Below are 21,611 nucleotides of genomic sequence, written 5' to 3'. Positions count from 1 at the left end.
CAGGCGCATTGCTAATGCCATTAAAGACACACACCCCATTAAGAGAGTGAGAGTAAAATTGTATAGCAATAAATAGGTTATATAATGAAATACGAAAAATTATCTAGAAGTTTAGCTTACCGCAGATCTTAGAATACTATCAAAATAGGCCATACAGTAAAAGTACTTTGGGATAGCCTTGATGGCTAACAGACCAAAAAGCTTCTACTTCTAGGTAAAATACAAGCAACACGGTGATTCCTAACTCAAGGTAGCCAAGACCTCAACTTTGAAAATTTCGTAAATTAGCATCGGCAGAATGGAGGTGATGAGACGATAGAACATTATCTCTGTGAATGCCTAGCTTTCAGCCGGTTGAGACATGATATCATTCACAGCTACCAAAGTTCCAACTTGAAGGATATGGAGAAGTTACAATGGGGACAATCGGACATTTTGTCAAGGAGTCAACTTTAGCAACAGCTTGCACGCTTTGATATACTATATTTAAAATTTGAAAAAGTTGGGGAATTTGGAATTGGCGAGGTTTCGTAACGGTTATAGTGTCTAAGAAGAATAGGAAGAAGACGAACATGATGATAAAGAAGAAGTAGAAACAGTAAATATTGATTATAGAAAAAGTAATTTCTATACAAACTGTTTCAAGGTAAATTGTCTTCTCTTCCCCATCACTTACTCTTTAACAGAAGCAAGAGCTTCAAAGAGTGGGATCAATATTGAAAAATTATGGGTTATACAATACAACGAAGTGATTGAAAAGTGAGAAAATACGGCTTCAAAACGAATTGAAGATTGTAAAAATTTAAATTTTTATATAGACTTTGCTAACCATTTTGACTCTGTAATCTGGAGCCTTAGAAAGTTATTTAATTTGTCATTCAGTTTTACGAAAATTTAATTAGCCGCATAGTTATGAGCACTTGCTATTAAAATCAGCTGTAATTTGCATTTAGCGCTTCTCTTTTAAGTCTAGATCCATTTTCCGTAGAATATTTTAACTTTGTAATGAACTTGGTGACTTTGCAGAATGTGTGAAGATAATTTTTACCGATGTCGGTCTCTCAGTTTTTGAGATATCGAACTAAAACTTCGTACACATCTTTTTCTCTGCAAGAAGCTGCTTATTTGTTGGAACCGCCGATATCGGACCACTATGGCATATAGCTGCCATACAAGCTGAACTATTGGAATCATGTGCTTGTATGGGAAACATTTTCATTTGTCGCGCTATCTTCAGCAAATTTGGCATAAGTTATTCTTTAAGCAAATAATATAATTTCCGAAAAAATTGTTTAGTTCGGATCACTATAGCATAAAGCTGTCATATAAACTGAACGATAGAAACCAAGTTCTTATATGGAAAACTTTTTTGTTTACTGATATGTCTTCACCAAATTTGGCATAAATTTTTGTCTAAGGCAAATATACAATCTCCAAAAACATTGTTCAGATCGAATCACTATAGCATATATCTGCCATACAAACTAAACGATACAAACCAAGTCCTCGTATAGAAAACTTTTTTATTTGACAAAATATCTTCATGAAATTTGGCATAATTTTTTGTCTAAAGCAGCGGTGTAATCTCCCAAGAAATCGTTTAGATCGTGTCAGTATAGCATACAACTGCCATACAAACTAGTCGATCGGTATCAAGGAATCTTTGAAATTATGAACGGTATTATTGCTTCGGAGTAACTGAAGTTAACTTTTGTGCTTGTTTTTGTTTTTAATAAGTTCAATACTAGTTTATAAGCTAAATTTACATAAAATTTCAAGATAATTATTTTTTTTTACTATAAAAATGAGTTAATATCAAAATCAAACTCACTGCATACCCGACACCGAAATACGCTGGTGACTAATTCTTTGAGTCAGTGTAATATAAAATTTCAGAACCTTGACAGACTGCAGGGAGCTTCCTATCAGTAAAACATTGCGATTGTTATTATAACATTTGGTTGTTGTTATTGTCAGCATGCATACACATAATGATGACCTAATTTGCGAGTAGCCTTCGGCATTACAAACAACAAAATTGATATATTTTATTAAAAATATTTATTTTCGTGCATTTCTGGCACAGAACGATCCGTTTTTTTGTGAATAATCGACAAATTTGCGGACGCACGCACGCACACATACACACATTTACATGGAGGCAATAAAGCAACACAAACGCATGCGTGAGCGCAATCTGTTCGACGAAATGTGCAAACCAAAAAAAAAATAAATGAATTTCGCAAAAAATTTATTGCAACTCCAAAGTGTAATTATGCGCATACATACATATTTACATGTTTATTAATATGCATATGTGTGTAGATGTGTGCGCATGCACGTATGACAGCTGTAATAATAATAGCAACAACAACAAATCGCGCGACATCCACTAACATCACACGAAGAAATTTCGTTGCGGCAACAATGGTTTATAGGCGAGGGGGCAGCGAGCGAGAGGAATCGCGGCGAGTTTCCAGTGTTCAGCAACTCGCTTTGTGTTCTTAGTCGTAGCAGTTCGCTGCGACGTTTTTCGGCATTCGTGTTCTTTCTTTCGTAGTACATAGTTGCATTTGCGTATATTTTTTTGAAATTAATATTTTGAATATATTTAAAAAATTTAATTTCAACTTTTGGTAAGTAATTTGCAAATATGTATACAAATATACATAATATAATATAAATATTTTAGAAAATGGAGTATGACGAAAAAATCGAATTAATTAAAGATATTGTGAAATGTATGGAGGAAGCCATACAAATTGATTCAGACGATAGTAAAAAGGGTGATATATCTTTGTTTTAATAAATAAAATGTATTTCTTAATTGTATATGTGATAGAGTGGCCCAAATACCTATAAGGAAAAAGAAACGACAATGGGTTAAAGTAAAGAGTAGACAATGGGTTAAAGTAAAGTGAAAGAGAATGAGAAAAAAACTCGTGCAGAGTTGCGCAACACAAGTTGCTCGTGTGAAGGTAATGGGCGACAGCAAAAGAGAATCGCCCGAGAATTAGCAACTAAAGTGTGTAATCGCAAACTAACAAAGCGGAAATTTCGTTTCTTATCAACAATGGCGGCGGGGCAGCGGCAGAGGAAGCGGCAGGGAAGCGGAATAAAAGGAACACTTTTGATAGCGCAGTGCATGTATGTATGTGTGTGCATGTTACTGCATATATGTACGTATAGATGCCAGTATTTCGCGAAAAGTTGCGCAAAACACTTGATTTTTGCTTGTAAGAATCGCCTCTTTGTTAGGCCGCTCCTCAACGCTAGCGCATATTTGTATGTATTTACATGTTTATATGTGTGTGATTGTGTTTATTACAACAATGGCCGCGAAATTATCAAAAAGCGCACATTTTTGTTGCATTTTTTGCACTTTATTTGGCGTTACAGTTAGTTTCTTGTGAAATGTATACTAATAAACTTTGTTACAGTTGTTGTTTTTGTTGTTGTGAACGACATTCTTAGGTTACGTACCGTCCACATTTCCACTTAATCACGCCCTTTTAATATGTATATTCCTTTTATTTTAGTTAAATTTACTTTACTTTTCTATTTGCCTTTGCAGGGTTCCAGCGCCAATCTAGTAAGCATTTGTGGGATTTTTTGCAAATTTGATGGCAAGTGAATGTGTATGTATGTACATATGTATACATATTTGTGTGCACTTATCGTGCAATTTTTGTTTGTTTTTATTTTTAGTTGATTTCCACTTAATAATTAGAACATCGTGGTTTAGTAAGGCACTTGCTAAAGATTAGATTTGACGAAATCGCAATTGGAGGGGCTTTTTAGTGGCGGCACCCCTTGGTGTGCAAGGAAATAGCACTTACAGATATTGAATTTGAAATCTTAGAACTCTTATAATTAAAAAATATATATTTTGTTCAAATAATTACGATCGTATTTCACGAATGCTTTGGCTAAGCTCTCCTTTGCTTTCAACAAAGTTAGTTTTAACTAAAATAATACTAAAAAACTTTTAACGAGAAATATGCAATTACTTGTCAAATATTTTTCTTGCGAAATTAACTCAAAACTTACGAAGAGACTTATTTCCGTAGATACTTTAATGACAATAAACCGTAAATGGAGGGGAATAGCTAAATAAATCCTAAACGATGACTACTCCTCTTCGTCTTAGCAAGTAAATTCCATTTTGTATCGCAAAGAATCAAACTGATCTATGCGTGGCTTATTGGTCTGCCAGATTAACATATTAGGTTGTCAAAAAAGTCTTGCGGTATTTTCGCATTGGCGCTGAAAGCGCGTAGTTTTTTTATTCGTCGCAACGGGTCACGTGTTTGATTGATTGTCGTTTCTTTTAAGTCGTTCGTGAGTTATAGCGTCGCAAACATGGATTTTATTTTACAGCACTTTAAAGGCAAAAATGCATCTCAAGCCGCAAGTAAAATTTGTGCAGTTTATGGACATAAGTTTCCATTTCATTGATGGCTTCAACGTTTTCCTTCTGGTGTAGAGGTGGTCGAAGATGTGCCACGCTCCGGAAGGCCTGTCGTCGAAAATTGCGATAAAATTGCTGAATTGGTCGAAAGAGACCGGCATAGTAGCAGCCGTAGCATCGGTCAAGAGCTGGGCATGAGTCATCAAAAACTCATTTCAATTTCAATAAAAAAAAAATTCAATAAAAATACCGCAAGACTTTTTTGACAACCCATTATTATAAATAAATAACGGTAAATAACTTTCGTAGATCACTTCTATTGAATTTTATTATGCCTAACCCTATTTAAGTTTCATTTTTATATAATCCTGTGCAAAAACATCGATATGTGATAGCAAATAAAGCGTTGCCTACAACTAGGCACTCATCTAATAATTTAGCCAAGACGCACACCTTTTCGTACTATGGTATTAAGCATATCCTCAGCATGGAATGTTTTAAAATCACACATATTGAACGGAGTGTTATTATTTAGCTGAAAAAGTTTTTTTTTTAATTTGGACGAGTTGATATTTATTTTTACCTCCTGTTTATGTTTTTGATGATTGAAAGTAGTTTAAAATTGACTATAAGTATATAGTTTATGATAACTCAAGATTTTATGTAACAGAACCAACTTTTTTTTGGTATTGCAACAACTTTACACTGCACTGCAACACTGTACAACATAAGCTTTCTACCAAACCAATTTTTTTGATAGATTGAGTTATAAATATCATATCATACAAAAACTGTTAGCGTTCAAAATAACCATAACTTTATAACATAAACTAGGAAAACAAAGTGCTCAAAATCTGGCAGCTATTTTCGAAGTAGAAAATGTAAATTTGTTTCGAAGCTTCGACTATAATCTGATAAAGCAAATATAGATTTAACCGAAAAACGTTATACACCAGCGGTGTAAGAGAAAAAGTTTATTTATGTCCATATTTTCACTTTTTAGTAACTATTTAGTGTAGTTATTAATAATATTTTTCAATATGCATAATTTCCAACTTTGAAAGCAATTATTTTGGAGGCTACAAAAAACCGAGAAGTTCCATTTTTGCATATGACTCAATCTCTCAAAAAGCGGTTTGACCAAATACCTAAAAACCAGTTTTTTGCCATACAGTGTAATGGTAGATAGAAATGTAGTGTTGTTAAAAAGAGCATTGGAATTTTAAGATATTTTTATTTTAAAAAATTAACTTATAAAATATTCTTCATAAATTGATTTAATTTTTGTGTACTGCTCATATTTTACTGTTATTTCAAAACAATCGCTTATAAATATTTTTTTTATCTCAGCGATAAATCACTAGCTGCTTAAATCTTATACAGTTATGTGTAATATAATTATTATGATTTACTATGCGCATAGAGACACCCTTTATTGCCGCTGTGTGACATTTATTGCAATTCTTATGAGGAAAATCACGCCTCCGACGAACCGAAGCTGTTATTCTATTACATATTTATGTATATTTACGATTACCTATTTAATACTGGAGTCATCTAGAGAACCTCAATAAATGTATATATGTATGTATGTGATCGAAAGAAGTAAACAAATATATTTTTATAGCCTGTACAGGGTATATTAGGAAACCGGAAACCTTTTAAAATCTATGTATAAATGATAGTTGGACAAGCTGAGTCGATTTTCCACGTCTGTCTCTCTGTCGGTAGATACGTGAACTACTTGTTGTCCCTCAATTTTTGAGATATCGATATGAAAATTTGTACAACCATTTTGCTCACCAAGAAATTGCTCATTTGTCGGAACTGTCGATTTCGGACCGCCATAGCATATAGCTGCCATACAAATTGAACGATCGGAATCAAGTCTTTATATAGAAAAGATTTTCATTTGACGAGATATCTCGAAGAAATTTGGCATGTAATATTACCTAAGGCAACAATGCAATATCTGAAGAAATTTTTCAAATCGGGTGACTATAGCATATAGCTGCCATACAAATTGAACGATCGGAATTAAGTCTTTGTATGGAAAATTTTTTCATTTGACGAGATATCGACAAGAAATTTCACCTGCATGATTATCTGTGGCAATGGTGTAATCTCGAAAGAAATTATTTCAATCGGATTACTATAGCATATAGCTGCCATACAAACTGAACGATCCAAATCAAGTTTTTGTATGTAAACTCTATTATTTGTGACGGGTATTTAATAACTTCATTGCAACCAAAGTTAACACCTTTTTCTTGTTTTACAATAATTTGATTTCCAATATCAAACATGATTTCTAACCTCAAAATCTCTTCTACCGCTGCGTAAGTGTGATCGTTGTCATTAAAAAATTGCAACGCGTATTAATACTCAAATATTTTAATTGCCTTGCAATTATGTATGTTCTGCGTAAGTACTCATTTCAGCTTGTTGTTGCTATTGTTGGGCGCTGTAAATATCTTCCGACAGACTGCAGCTTCCACCAGACGCGCTGTCACAAAGACTGCAGCGCGTATAGCCTTTATTGACGCTGCATTGGATATGCATATATAGCAATGATATATTCATATATCCATATATATTTATATATATATATATATATATATGTGCGTATTGCTGTCACACAATGCTTGCATATGACTTATGCCTTTGTCAGTTTCTTGAACTTGTGTCCTTACGCCGCGCAAATGTTTACCGATCGTTCGCTGTATTCGTTCACGCAATACAACACGACGACAGTCACCGAACTGATACGAGCTACGCGGCTTGCTGTTCATCTCATGCTACTTAAGTTGCTATTATTGTTGTGTTGCTGCAGCTGCAATCGCCGGCCCTGCTGTCCCTTCGTTGCGATCACGTTGCATGCATTGCGTTGAGTTGCGTTGCGACGCGCTGTGACGTTGACCGTACGCGTTACCTTCACCTCCATTTTAACCTCTGTCAGCTGACCGGCTGATCGCAGCAGCAGCCGAAGCAACACCAACAACAAGTGCTGCGGTGCATTGTTTGCATGTTTACATATGCACTTCTGTGCGTGTGTGTGTGTGTGAGCGGAGGCTAACTTGAAGTATGCATGTTTACTTAAATAATCGTAAATTTGTTTCGATGTTTCGTTGTGTTTGTTTTTGTTTTTCATTTTTTTTCTCATTGATTTTTGCTGGTTTTTGTTGGTGCTCGCCACTATTCGGCACTGTGCATAATTGTTAATATTTACGCTGATCTCTCGTTTGGTTTTTTTTTTGTTTATTCTACTTTTTTCGATTTCACGCACCTTGTTCTGCCTTGGCGACCGTTCGGTGTATTGACGTTCCCACTTTTGATCTCTGGCCATTTTGAAGGCCAATGTCATTGGGTTGTTTCACTCATTCACTTGAAAAATCACAGATGACCGTACGAGTACATTATATATACATATGTACCTATGTACATATGTATGTATATTAGAACGGGCTGATTTACAGGGAACAAAAAAATGGATAAATCGCGCATTCGGGTAATGTTGTATGGTTAATTTTGAACAACTTTGCCTAACAGACTATGTGTCTAAAACCGGTTGGTCCGGTATATAGATATCTGAATAAAATCTAATATGTAGCTGTATTTTGACATTCTATTGATGACTTGTCGGAATCGGTCAAATCGGACAACTATGTCACACATCTCCATACATCCAATTATTAAGTCTTTTTAACCTCGCTTTAAAAATCTTTGTCTCGAAACCGGTTTTAGACTCATTATCTCTTGGGAAAAATTGTTCTGAATGAGCCGTAACATTTCCCGCATACGCGATTTTTTACCTTATTCTACGGAACACATATCCGTTGCTTAGAATGCATCATCATCCAAGTGGGAACATAACAACGATTTCACGATTAGTCTTATGATGACTATGCGTGTCCATACTTCAACGTAACTAATTTTAGAGTTGAAAATAAAGATTATTCCTTTCATTGGGGGTGTTTTTTTTTTTACGTGGCGGGTCCCAAACTCAACACACAACCCTGCGAAGGGGATGTTTCGCCTTCTCACTTTAGCTCGTCTTCAAACGGATGTTCTTAGGCTACCCAGAGGATATTTGGTCAAAGACCGGAAGTCGTGAGCTGCTTGAGTCATATAAAAAAGAATCGTTTCTGGCCACTCCCAAGTGAATGGCGATCAGAGAACTTTCCTCACTTGCGTGAACTTCTACACATGACTCCATCCTCTGAAAGTATTCGACGCAGTGCCCGCCGGGGGAAGCAGAGGAAGAGAAAGACCTCCACTCCCTTGGAAGGACCAAGTGGAGAAGGACCTGGCTTCGAATTTGATCACGGTCCTATGGCACCAGGAAACAAGTCAAGTGCTTTCTGTTACCAGAAAACTGCTTAAATCTACTTAGGTGATTTATTTCACCAAGTTGTTTACAATAGGCTTTAATCTCGCGAAACTGTCAAAAGCTACATATGTTTTGAGATAGCTCTATATATCCTTTTCATCATTTCATCATGTCACCTCTCACTTTGGCAGATGCTTGGAAATTGCCGCAGATTATTTCACAAATCAACGTTGACCGGTGGCTACTGTTTTGTTTTCCTCATCGAAAAATCAGTTTTCCAGTTGAGGCCCATTTCCGTCTTAATGACTTCGCCAGAAAACAAAATTGTAGCTATTGCGTTGAGTCAAATCCACGTGTGATTCAGGACACGTAACTGCATACCCAAAAATAGACCGTTTAGTGTGGTTTGTGGAATGGCGACATCATCGGTCCTTATCTCCTACGAAATGAGACAATAGCGAATGTTATAATAAGATGTTTACAGATATTTTTTCCCGGAATTCGTTGAAATTGACGCCGACGATCTCTATTTCCCACAATTCCGTATCAGCCTCTTTCCGCGCAGCCTCTTTTTTCTTGTCTAAAGATGACACTTTGCTTGCAAAGTTTTGCGACTCTTTAATTTTGAGAAATGAACCACTCGAATTGCCGCAAAGATCATGCGTTGTAACACCTCTCGATTATTTTCTCTCCAGCAATGTTACAACAAAGGCTTAAGCCAATCAATCAGCAACGCTTGAGGAGCTCGAAGACTTCATTCGTACTGTAGGCGAAACTCGTCGGAAACGTGTAGAGTATACAAACGGAGCTGTGACGGTCATTTGGTCGACATTTTGTTCAAAAAAAATGGCTTAAATTTATCTGCATAGCAAAAAAACAGGGCACATTTGGCCTAAATTTGAGTGTTTTATTTCAGTTTAACACTATGACGTTCTTGCTGGTAGACTCTTTACAACTTTGATCGTTTCATACACGGTACAAGTCTTATATTTTAAAGTTGGAAAACTTAGATGTTATGAATGTGAAGTAATACATTATAATCTATCTTACTTTAGACAAAAAAACGGATCGTCAAAAAATTTCAAATTGCCTACGATTCATTACAACATATTACAAATATTTTAAGCCTTTGCTATCAGATATGGTGTAATCAAGTTATACCCAAAATTAAAATTTTGTTTCAATGGGAATTATTTCTATTTTCTATTTCCGTTCTCTGGTTTTCCTGTGGTTTTAGGTAGAGTTGTGTTACGTTATTTTGTATTTTAGGTGACAATATAAGCTTTGGAACAATGCAGGTTATTGAAGATACTTTTGAAAAAATAGATTTCGAAATTTATTATATATATGTACATATGTATGTATATGCCATATATATTCATTATACATAAAAATTCGGCTTTTTAAGTAAGGCTTTATAGAATTTTCATAGATGGTATGTCATAAAAAATCTATGAAAATTCCATAAAGTCTTACTTAAAATATCGTCGAATATCTCGAGAAGTATTAATGATAGCGATTTTGACCTTGGACCTTTTTCGTAGCAAATAAAATTTCCTACAAGTTTGTCATGTACATTTTTTCTATAGCTCTTGCCATTTACGAGATATGTACATATGTATATACAAAAAAATGCGAATTTCGTGCAAAAGTCAGGTTTAGAGCTCCGTACAACCTCGCCGGTGTGAGTTTCGACTTTGACGCAATGGACAGTTTTGTAGAGTGTTCAATTCTGAGGAATATGTGTCTAAAGTCAAAGCGATGACATAAAATGGATCTGAGCTGTAGGTATTTAAAGATATAAAATCACGACTGTCCTGTATTTTCTACGGAACATTTTTACATGCCTTGGTCCAGTCCTTAATGTTAATATTAAGGGCTCAAATTTTCAGGGATTTTTTTAGGGTATTTCCAAGGAAATTTTATGAAGGGATTGAAAAAAATTAATAGTACAAAAAAACACCCTATGTATGTATGTATATACGTATGTATATGAGAATGTTGCCACATATTTGTCATCGCCGAACAATTGCTTATATTCTTAAACATAAATAAACATATATACATGTGTAATTATATAGTATATCTGTATATGTGTGTAGCTATTTAAAATGTTCATAGTCAAGGCAGCACACAAGTTCCATATATACAATTATATATATGTATGTACTTAAATATATAAAGTTATGCGCATTGACAAACCACAATAGCAAAAAAAATGGTAATATGCATTATATGTACACATACACACATACATATGTATAAATGTTGCTCCAAAAAGACTATATATTGAACAAATAATGTGTATTGGCATGAATTTTATTGTTAATGAATGGACGTAACGGATTTTCGGTTCATTTCGCATGTTATTAAGTAAATACATAGACCCGCAGCTATACACTTACATATATATGTAAGTATTTTTCAATATATACACGTTATATAAATGCAAAAAATAAAATGATGTGCACCTTGCACGCATAAATGTAAATATGTGCGTAGTCAAAGTATGTTTAACGGTATATTGACTGCGGTAAATACGCGTGCACACACAGCAAAACGGATTTCGGTGGATTTGGCAACGCGGTGGCAGGCTTATTAATGCTATTTTCATGTTTTATGTGTTAATTTTTTTTGTTGTAGTTGTATACATAAGTAAGCACAAATACTTGCGTGTTAAACTTATGTGGTGATTTGTATGTATGTAAGTATGTGGCGCTTATGTAAATTATATTTTCAATTATAAGCGTTGGCTGGGTGCAGGGCTATAGAAAATCAACGCATTTATTGTCATGTTTTTTATTGCGTTTTTTTCTTTTTCAACAAAAATAAACATACATATTTATAATGCTGCTGCACCGCTGGCGTTCGCCTGGCAACACTGTTTGTTTGCGGTAGTGGCAGTTGATAATTTTCAATTGTTCGCAAAGTGTTGTTTTTTTATTGTTTTATTGCTGTTATGCTGGTTGGTAGCCAAAATTGTTGCCGATGAGGTGTTAAATGCGTATATGCAGATAAATTCGGATTTTTTTTGTGTACAAACGCACTTATTTGCTTTACCTTACACCCAAAAGTATATGTACATAAATGTATATGCATATGTATGTGTATATATATAATACATACATATGCAATTATGACAGAAGAATCGCTTGAAAAACGCATAACGCATGCAAGCCCGGTTTATTTTTGGGCTGTGACAGCTTCGGGTTATCTACTTTTGTACTCAATTGCAAATTTTTATGCACAATACAATAACAATTAACATTGTTGCTGCTGCTTCCGTGGCAATAATTATGCTGTCTCTTGTTTCTGTTACCTACCTATACAGTATATTGTATACCTGTACATATATTTATAGTCTGTAGTTGCTATTATGTTATTTAAATTGCTCACCAGCAAGCTATTTTCGCCGACAGCGCAAGCTCCTCGCTGGTGGAGTTATATTAATTTGGGAATTAAAAAAATTATGATTTTTTTCATACATACGAGAATATTCTCCGAAAATCTGAATTTTATTCGAGAAATAATTTCGACAATTTGCGCGTGTTTTTTTAACATTTGTTAACTTAGAGTCATCGGCGCCCAAAACTTTAAGCGCGTTCATGAAACGCTAATTTCAGCTCGGCTGGAACGCTTGAAATGTAATTTTCCCAAGGCCTTCTAAAAGATATTTGTCTCTTAATAATAGAAGGAAAACGTTTTTTGAAAATAATTTAAATTTTTTAAGCCACTCAGTTAGAAAAACGACTTTTTTGGGAAGCGAAGTTTAAAAAAAAATAAAATTTTGTCTAGTACTACGATCATTGCATGCAAGCCCTTATATGTAGTAATAAAATTTTTTTTTTGGTTTTTGAATTTGAGATGGTTTAAAAAACAGTCCACCTAGACACCTTTTTTCGAAGCTTCTCCTGGAGAACGGCTACGGACTCATGGAAATTTAAAACTTTTCAAAATTAGTCGCCGATTATTAAGGGTTATTAAATTCTGTAAGAATAAATGTTTTATTTATTTATTCTACAATATCAAACGTGTCTTCGAAAAATTCACAAAAAACGTGTTTTTCATGGCCTCTTAAGAATTCCAGGGCATTGCACGCATCCTTTAATTAGAGCTGCATCCATAACACCAAGTAGATTAAGTTCTCTATAATTTTTATGTCGCATATTCAATCTTGCTGTTTGTTATGAGTGATGGATGATCCTTTGAGACATTCCTCATTAAAAAAATATTTGAAAAACCTTGCTTCAGTGGAGCTTTGGTTTGTAGCATCTCTGAGGTATCAACAATTTCTGTGTTAAACCCTCTCTATTATAAGCAATTTTCGTAAGAAGCCAGAAGATGAATCTCTGCACGAGCAATATAATCCATCTATATAAATCTTTACAAACCAAAAACGTCCTCACAGATCGGTAATATTACTATGTTCATACCTTACTGCTAGCTTATTGCCCATGCCGATTGTCTTATATACAATACATGAGTAATTTAGACATTTAATATTTTCCAAAACGTTCAGAATGTTGGAAAAGGTCTTAGGTGATAATTGTTTGTGGTTTTGATTGGTACAAATTATGCATAGACGGTCAAGAACGCGTTGGCAACGAACTATGTCCAAGACAGCCATCACCATCAATTGATGATCCACACGTCAATAAAATGAAGGAATTGGCGCTTGAGAATCGACAATGATGAACAGTCAGAGATCTTACTACCATCGTTGGAATCAGGAGAGATCAGTGGAAACCATTTTGAAAGATCATTTGAGCCTAAGAAAAGTAAACGCACGATTGGTTCCAAAATCACTATGCTTACAATATAGAAACAGACGCTCAGTCGGCCGTATATCGTGGCAAAGGTGAGCCGAAACCGAAAAAAACATTGACGTTTGAGCAGGTCAAAAATCAAGGTTACATTCACAGTTTTCATCGATTATCGAGTTGTGGGGCGCTCCTAATTTCTGCCGACCGCCCAAGCTGGCAACAAGGAATGCTATTTGAGTGGTATGGGTCATTTGTGGAAAGCTATTCGTAAGAAGAGGCCGGTATTATGGGTCGACAACTCTTTGTTTATGCACCACGATATTGCACCGTCACATTGATTCTTCAAACAATATAACCGTATTCGCCTAATTTAGCTCCGCATGACTTCTGGCAAACTCAAATGTCCGCTTCGAAGAAACCGTTTTGAGTCAATTGGAGACATTAAGCGTGAATCGCTACGCTTAAATTGAATGTTATTCCAGAAATTCACTTAGACAACAGATTCGAGGATTGAAAAAAAAAAAACGTTGGGAAAGTGTATTGGGCCTAAGGGGTGTTAATTAGAGGCGAACGACATAGATTTTGAAGAATAAATTAAGAATTTTAAAATTATGAAAAAGTCTTGCTATTGTTTTGCTTATAGAAGTATTTTCAGAAAAAAAGGTCCAAATTTAATCCGATTTTGAAGAACTTGATGCCTAAAATTGTGTTTGTGTGGTAAATGTTTAGTTTGCAGAGTCAATTTTGAATATTGGTTATTGAGCGGGTCACGCCACCATATCTGCACTCAGTGACAGATAGAAGGTTGGTATTGGAGACAATTCTCTCCGAGCCCGGAGGTTACAGCGTGGTTCTTAGGTTGAATCGGTGCTCTATAATCACTTTTTAATAATTTTTTTCGCCAACAAGTGATGGATCAGCGAGCAAACATACTTTATTCCTACTCGGGCCTCGATTTTATCTCAACGGCCCCAACTGCACTATATCTTGCCTTTATATGTTTATAAGATTGTTAATAAATTGTAAATAGTTTCCAATATATAGATCTTATTTAAAACTATTGGTCTTTCGGTGTAATATTTATGAAAAATATTTTAACTTGGATTGAGGATATTAGAAATTCCAAGACTAATTTTCAACACTACAAAAAATGATGTACTATTATTATTCCTTCAAGAATAACAGTGACCATTATATCCGAGAACCCGTTATTTGTACCACATATTAGTAGTGAAAGCTATAAAAGGGCTAGAAGTGCACTTCAATATGGATACTGATTAAAAGACACATAAACATTTGACATCGGTATCTTCTCGATCCAATATAGATATCAAGACTGGTGTCTTAATATTATTTGTAGTGGTAACAAGCAGGGATATATTTAAAAAGAGAAATGGATTAATGATGAAATCGTTATTAGTTTACAGAACGGTAAGCTTAAAAGAATATACAACCTCGCTTAAATAGCCGACTGGTGCAATAGAACATACACTTTCTTACAGTTAAGTGAAACTGCGTAGTAAAGCGCTGTTATTTTTATTGTTGTTGCAAATTACACAACCAAAAATTTTTCCTCTCTTCAATTTCATGATTCCTAAAGTTTAAACGTACCGCTTTTAAACCTCTTTCGACAAATATTACATAAGTAAATAAGCTCGCTTGAAAATTTCACATTTAAGGAATAATATTTACTTTAAAGTGTTACAAATACATGTGTTTGTATATATGTATATGTATATGTATATATTAACAAGTATATGGCTGGCTTGCGTGTAAATAATGCATATGCCTTCATGTATATAATATGCTGGCAAGTATATAATATGTATATACGAAAGTATATATAATTTTCATATGTGGTATATAAAACTATATACACAATTTATATACATATATATATATAATGTTGCATGTATTTATATACTTTTTTATTGTGGAAAATATGCTTATGTATTTACGCAATAATTTATGTATATATACTTGTACATAGTATATTTACATGTATGTGTGCGTGTATTTGTAAAAATTTACCAATTCTTCCATGGGCCAATCGCGTAGGTATTGCTTAATTAAGCGCCGTATTATTGTGATTGTTGTTGCCGCTGTCGCTGCTGCTGTTGCTGCTGCTGCTTGTCGGTGATGCTTTGTTGGTAGGCGTTGGAGGGGCGCTGGAAAGCTTGCGGCCACTGCAGTTGTCGTCGGCTGTCGTCTGCTGCCTGCTGTCCGTCCGCTGCTGCTGCTATTTACAACAACTGTTTCGTTATTGCTATTGTTGTTGTTTTTCTTTTATATATTATATATATATATATATATATATGTACGTGTATATAACTGTTTCATATGCAATAACGACGATTTATTTTAAAATAATTCAAAAGCAAAACGGAAATTTACTTTTTTAACTATCTGGCAACTGTGTTTGTTGGCTGCACGCGTGTTGTTGTTGTTGTTGGATATGCTTTCTTGCAAACTTATTTGTCGCTTTATATCGCCTACTTGCTGCAAATTTTACGCGTTGCATGCCACACACGCTTATGTTGGTGGCATATGTGTCTTCAGTTGTTGTTGTTGTTGTTGTGATTTTGGTTTAATTTCTTTTTTATATAATATTTTGTTAATTTTTGTATTATTCTCTCTTAGATTGCACTTTATGTTTGACTACATATATGTATGTATGTATATTTGTGTCTTTGTAAAATTCTAAAAACTCATTTTCATTTGCCAACTTATTTGTTTTTGTAATTTTTTATTTTAATTTTTAAATTTTTGTAAATTATTTTAATTTGCTTTTGTTTGTATATATATTTTTTTAATATATATCTTTAAGTTGTTTATTATACTTGTATACTTTTTTCAACTCAACAAAAATATATGTATGTGTGTGTGTGTATTTTTTTTTCAACAAAAATGTTTAGTTTTCAAAAAACCTGCGAATAAGCGAAATTTTAGTGAATTTATTTTTGGGTACACAGTTTTCGGGCATGAGAAACGAATTTATCTTGGCCTATAGGCGGTCAACAAATTAAAATCAAGCGTTTTGTTTGTCAAATTGACACGCATTTTCCAAATCGTACGTCGCGCAACGCGTGAAAATTATGCGTCCGCTGCGCGTTGTGGGCGTCGGGGCGCGTTTTGCACCTGCTTGGAGGTCTTTGCTATATAGGCGTAGATTTTTAGTTACACTTTAGGCGCGTTTTTGTGAAATGTGTCGCATTTTGTGTTTCCGCACACCGAAAAAAGCACCAAATCAGCACGTTGACGCATTGCAAAAAAAAAAAAACAAACAAATTTCGGCATAATAATTAAGCAAAAACTTTGTGTAGGCTTGCTTAATTTATACTAAATTATTGCTGAGCATTGCAGTTAGTTGAATTTGCTTTATACTTTCTTTATTGACACGATTTTCTCATGCACAGTTTTATTTTTGTTGTTGTGAAAAACATTTGTGTGTGAAATTTGCAGTGAAATTTGCGAAATTCATGTATCGTTGGTGATAAATTTGATAAAAAAATATATTTGAGTGACTTCATTTCATAATTTTTGATTTTAGAGAAAAGGATCTTCAACCTTTTTGATCGCGAAACTTCAGAATTCATGCGCAATAAATATGGACACAATTTTTTTGGACTGATTTCGTTTCATAGTTTTAATTTTTTACCAAATATGCATGAAGTGATCTCATTTCATAATTTTTGATTTTAGAGAAAAGGACCTTTAACCTTTTTGATAAAAAAAACTTATCAGTAGAACTCGTGAAACTTCTCAATTCATGCAAAATTTGTCATAAATATCGCTTAAATTATTTAGACGTGATAGTTTCATATTTTTCGGTACTAGAAATTGTTATTAGTAGCAAAAACATATTTTGGAGAGAAATTTCATTTCTCTGAAACTTTTAATAAATAAATAACTGAAATAATTAGCATACTGACAATTGGCGGTTTTCCGCGATTTAATTTCATGTTTTTTCGATTTTAAAAGTATTTGCCAAATATCGATTTTCAGTGATTTAATTTCATAGTTTTCGAATTTACGAAATATTGGAAAAAATTATTTTGAGTAATTTCATTTTTAAAAATTATTGCCAAAATTATTTTTATTGATTTCATTTCATAATTTTCGATTTAAAAAAAAAAATGCCATATATCGATTTTCAGTGATTAGTTTCATAATTTCCGATTTAAAAAAAAAAATGCCATATATCGATTTTCAGCGATTTAGTTTCATAATTTCCGATTAAAAAAAAAAAATGCCATATATCGATTTTCAGCGATTTAATTTCATTTTTCAAAAAATTATTTTGAGTGATTTCAATTCATGATTTTCGATTAAAAAAATATTTTCAGTGATTTAATTTCATAATTTTCGATTTAAGAAAATATTTTCAAAAAATTATTTTGAGTGATTTCATTTCATGAAATCGATTATAAAAATGTTGCCAAATATCGATTCTCAGTAACTTAATTTCATAACTTTCGTTTTTAAAAAGCATTAGCAAAAAATTAATCTGAGTGATTTCATTTCATTATTTTCAATAATTTGTTAAGCAAAATTGTGTTTGAAAATCGCTCTGAGACTCTCCGATTTATACGTCATTGGGGATTATTCAGAAGTGATTTCATTTAACAATTTTTGATTTAAAAATATATCACCACCAAAAGTACCATAAAGCCGACCAGCGATAAGCAAAATTTCATGGAAAAATGTTTGGATAAAAAAAGTAATTAACGCTGGACCACAGACCGAGCGAGGGAGATGTTAAGAAGCAAATGAGAAAGAAAATAAATCAAAACAAAAGCTCAAACGGGACGACAAATAGCAGCAAGAAAATGTAAAAAAAAAATCACAAAAGTAAGAAATAACGTGCGACTCCACGAGAATTGGAAGAAAACAGCAAAACTAGCGAAAAAAACTGCCAAAATGTTGCAACGAAAAAATTGGTGAAGAAAAAATTCATTACAAATGGAAATAAGTTGCCAAAAGTAAATTGTAATTTGCGTGCCCGAAAAGACAAGAGAAAGAAATGACTGCTGCGAAATGGACAGGCGAAAGCGGGCACTAAAAAAATAAGCTAAAAGTGAGTGAAAAAAAGAACGCAACAAAAAAATCGCGGCAAGGAAAATAGTGTGGAGACTGACGGAAATTGAAAAGCTGAAAAAATAACGAAATCAAAAAATGCAACAAAATTAAAATAAACTAAAAATAAATGCAGACAAGAAAATGCAAAAACAAGTAAAACAAAAAAGCAACAAAAAAGTTAAAAAAAATCGCTCATTAACCGCCGTCGCCATTTCTACTATTTCTCGCACTACTTTGTTGTAATACACTGGCTACCGACAAACTGCGATTTTTCCACAAAAAAATTGAACTAAAGAAAATAAAAAAATTCAGGAAAGATGCACATAAGCGAACGAGTACCGCCGGCTAGCCGTGCTCAGCGCGAGAGGTGGCAGCGCCAAGGTGCGCCGTGTGGCATTGTGATTTTTTCTCGGGCATACACAGTCGGAGGGTTTAGTTGCGTGTCTGTGTGTGTGTGTGAGCTGAGTTAGCAAATGTTTCGTCTGGCTGTTGCGGGTGGCAGTTGGGGTCAAGCCGAAATGAAAACTGACAAAAATTCGTTGTCTACGCGCTGCTGCTTAGCATTTTTCATTTTTCGCCAGCTACTTTTTTTTGTGGCTTGATAAAGTGGGAAAGCACACGGTTTTTTTGCCGAGCATTAACAATGCGCTTTAAATTCGGAGTACTCGAATATAGCGAAAACTACAGTTATTCTTAGTAGAAATGGCTTATGGCCAACATTTTGGCAATGCCGTGTTAATTGAAAAGTTGTGTGGGGAATTTCGGCACTTTGTTGTTGCTGCTGTGGCATGGTTGCAATTTAAAATTGTATAAGGTTTTTTCGATATAATTTAGTAGCGAAAATTATTATTTTGTTTATTATTTTTATTTTGCTATTATTAATGTTTTTTTGTTTATTATTTTTGTTGTTGTTTTTTTTTATTTTTTTTTTATTATTATATTAAATTTAGTTGCTAGGCTTTTTGTATTTATTACTTTTTACATAAAGTTGTGAACCAACGTAATCTGAATAAAAATATTTCCAGTTATGAAGAGCACTTTGTTGCAAGTTCTTGGAAATTTAATTTTTAGGAATTTAATTTCAGTTATATTTTCTAGTTTGTTGCATTTACTTTTCTGCTATTTTATATATATGGTAGTCGAAAAAGTCTTTTCGTATTTTGTCAATAGATGTCGTTGCAGTCGCATACCGCCAGTGCCACAAATGACATTGTGTTATACCATATAGTGTTGGAGAGGTGAGAACTTAAGCTTCATTTAACAGAAAAAAAATTAAATTCAGTGAATTTGAAAAAAAGTTACAGCTGTTCAAAAATGAGTGAAAATAATGAAGAAGTTCGCTATATTTTGAAATTTTTGTTTAAAAAAGGGAAGAATGCCACGCAAGCGAAGCTGTGAAGTTTACGGAGACGATGCTGTATCAGTTCGTGTAGCACAACAATGGTTCGCTCGCTTCAGTTCTGGAAATTTCGAAATTTCGATTTACACTGATGAAAGTTTTACATTGATGGAATAATGTCTCTAGCGGAAGAATGGCAAAAAGTGGTCGACGAAAATGGTACATATTTGTTTATATATTTATTATTACAAATAGAAAAAAGAATAAGTTAAAACTTGATTAGAAATACGAAAATACTTTTTCGACTACCCAAAATTATTATTATTTTTATTTATGCTATTATTATATTTTTTTTATTTTTATTTTTATATAATGTTATTTTATTTTGTTGTCATTTATTTTTACATTATGTCATTTTACTTTTTTTTTGTTTAATTTTTGTTTTACAGTTTTACAGTTTTTCTTTTTTTATGTTTATTTTGTTTGAATTTTTATTTTTTTGTTTCCAATTTCAATATTTTATTGGATTTTACTTGACTGAACTTCACTTAACATATTTCGTTTCATTTTCTTTTAATTTACGAAAAGCATTTTATTTTATATTATTTTTATTTATATTTTGTTTCTGGTTTAGGCAAGAATTTGTTTTTATTTTCATATTTCCCTATTTTCATATTTTTTATTTTTTTTTATTTTTATATTTTGTATTTTTCTTTTATATTTTTTTTCTATATTTTTTATATTGATATATAATTTAGATATAAAACTGTTTCACCGATTTTTTTAATACACTTGTTGTTGTTGATTTTTTTTATTATAATTTCTTGCTTTAAATTACACTTACTCGTATTAAAAAATATGAAATTTAAGAGAGAACAAAAGTACGCCAACTTTAAAATCACATTAGAAACCAGAAGAAATTCCTTATGAAAAAACTTAGAACCTCCGAAATCTAAAAGTTTGATTTCAGTGTCTGGCATTTTGAAACACTTTTAAACCAATTAAGCAAAAAAAAATAACTTGGTGGGTTGGTGGGTTTTACGCCATTCTAGGAGTTACAATATTTCACAAGTTTTACTATTTTCGCCAATTCTCCCTTATAAAAGTTGGTTCTTAATGTTTCGGTAAACTGCTGTGAACTCAAGCCTTTTTAATAAGCCTTTTTCTTCAAATTTTGTTAGAAGAATAGGCACAGGAAATTAGAGCTTTCTAAAAATAGTCAAACAGAAATTTGCTTTCTGATTTCTCGAAGTACACTCGAAAATTAAGTCTTTGTGAAAGCTTGAGTTTCTAAAAGTAGTCAAACAAACATTCAGATAAAAATCTGTTTAGTTAAGAATAAACGCACAACTTTTTAACAAAAAATTGATTTGTTTTACTGAACTCAATACGATTCAAATTAACAACGACATCCATACCGAGAGCGCCTCAATGATCTATATAATCTATCTGGAAATGTGGTCGAGTATTTTCGTATAAATAACAGAAGCGTTCTTTAACTATTACACTATTATTCCAATATAAAAATTGCTGATTATTATTATTATTTATTTGAGGTAGTTTAGGTTAGATCTAACCTCACGTTCGTATGTGAACTGCTATATGTAGTCCCTTTGTGAAGCCAAAGAGAAAAAGAACTGCTGTTTTTGAACTTATAAATTGGCAGAAACGCTTAGTAGCCAATACAAA

The 21,611-nt window shown here is 33.3% G+C and overlaps 1 protein-coding gene across 4 annotated transcripts in view; it reads right to left on the bottom strand.

Moving 5' to 3' along the window:
• The window catches only part of LOC126751664 (uncharacterized), a 180,234-nt gene that overhangs the window by 103,480 nt on the left and 55,143 nt on the right, over positions 1-21,611 (bottom strand). For 3 of the 4 annotated variants that reach the window (XM_050462108.1, XM_050462107.1, XM_050462109.1), the window contains exon 2: positions 15,536-16,431. The exons of the other annotated variant lie outside the window; for it this stretch is intronic. The gene's annotated coding sequence lies outside the window, so the exon portion shown is untranslated. The remainder of the gene's footprint in view (positions 1-15,535; positions 16,432-21,611) is intronic. 4 annotated transcript variants of the gene reach the window in all.

Source organism: Bactrocera neohumeralis, chromosome 2, assembly GCF_024586455.1.
Source record: "Bactrocera neohumeralis isolate Rockhampton chromosome 2, APGP_CSIRO_Bneo_wtdbg2-racon-allhic-juicebox.fasta_v2, whole genome shotgun sequence".
Taxonomy (NCBI): Eukaryota; Metazoa; Arthropoda; class Insecta; order Diptera; family Tephritidae; genus Bactrocera; species Bactrocera neohumeralis.
The sequence above is the reverse complement of the archived record's forward strand: the minus strand, read 5'-3'. Positions and strand labels throughout refer to the sequence as shown.